This window comes from Anabrus simplex, chromosome 1 (genome assembly GCF_040414725.1).
Source record: "Anabrus simplex isolate iqAnaSimp1 chromosome 1, ASM4041472v1, whole genome shotgun sequence".
NCBI lineage: Eukaryota > Metazoa > Arthropoda > Insecta > Orthoptera > Tettigoniidae > Anabrus > Anabrus simplex.
Genome location: NC_090265.1, coordinates 754,436,179 through 754,437,885, shown reverse-complemented (window position 1 = coordinate 754,437,885; position 1,707 = coordinate 754,436,179).

Sequence of the window (1,707 nt, the reverse complement as noted above, 5' to 3'; positions counted from 1 at the left end):
ACCTTGTTGAAGAACTTCTGCTAGAAGAAAGAGGCGCTTCCCGCCCCCTGCTACATATTCACACACTAAGAGATATGTTACTGAAGTGGCCCCGAGACAAAAATCAGCGGTTTATATACCCTCATGGAACATTCGAGACCTTTCAGGAATGAGTAGACACATCCTTTCGCTTTTATTGGCTAACATCAAAAGTTAGACACAACATGAACAAGAAACCTAGGATTGGAGGAAAATTAATTTAGAAAATTCGGGATTGGCTGAATTCAAAACTGGCGGAAACAGAGATCAATATTGCCAACCCAAAACCTGAAAGAAAGAAATTTAAAAAAGAACAAACTTATGGATACAAGGTTTCTTCAAAAAACAGTTCCATCACTTCGCACCAGAGTGCACAATCGTAGTCTTTTCTCTGTAGAGACATCTAGAAGAGAATGTCCACACTTCTTGATACGGAATAAACAAACACAAATCGAAATAGACACAGTTCAGAACTCTTCAAAATTATCAAATTTACAATAGTGACATCTTCCGAGAAACCGCTGAGTTAATACAGTTTGTTAAAGTTCAGGCTTTCTCCTGTAGAGGAGTTTTTAACTGGCACAATAAAATTGCGGGGTCGGGGCGTACCAACCGGTACAGTATTGATTAGGTGGTCAAATTAATAAATTAACTTATTATTATTCCAATCAAATATTATCAATACAGATCAAAAATGATATTTATCACATGTAATACTGGATACTGGCCGCACTTAAGCGACTGCGGCTATCGAATCATAATCTATAATAAATGTAGTCCAAAGCATCACCTTTCTAAAAGAATGTCTATTAAACGGTCTAACACCAAAATTTCTCAAAAAATACAACAAACATAGGAACACTAACCAAACCCGTAATAAACAGAAAAAGACAAACCGAATTCGGCTAAAAGAAGAAATCAAATTCTTGTACAAGAAAAAACAACACCTCAATACACAACTTTACGAAACACATCTGAAAGCCTCTCATGACCTACCAGACAGTTATTGGAACAACTTCCAGCAAATAACTAATTAAAAATGACTAATATAGTCATTCAAAAGCAGAACACATTAAACAAGAAGTTAAATACATTAAAACAATCACATTGCCAGGACACACAGAATAATGCACCCAATAGACAACACTTGACCAGACCTATCGATAACAATCAACATGTATTTCAACCACCAATGAGAAATCTAACAAACACAACATTCAATGAAACAGAATCCATTATACTGAGTAAGGGACCCAAACATAATTGGGGAAATGACTCAGTATTTCAATATATCACCATCATTACTGAAACCGAGAACGCCATAAACAAAATACCCCATGAACAACGCGGCGAAATCAGATATGAAATTAAGAAAAGATTACCACAGTACATCAATAGAATCTGTAAGGAGAACAACCAAGATACCAAGAACTACACACAAATTTAAAAACTCAAACTCAAAAACAAAATCAAACAGAACAATTTACAAATAACTAAAACAGATAAACGCAATACAACTGTTATCATAGATAAAGACGAATACATAACCAAAACTTGTTTCCAAGATGAAACTTTTCAAGTCAAAAACAAAGACCCTACCAACAGCATCCAAAGAAATCTAAAAACTTTACTAAAAATACCCATTTTCTTTTAAGCGAACAAGAAACCATGAAACTTATCACAATGAAC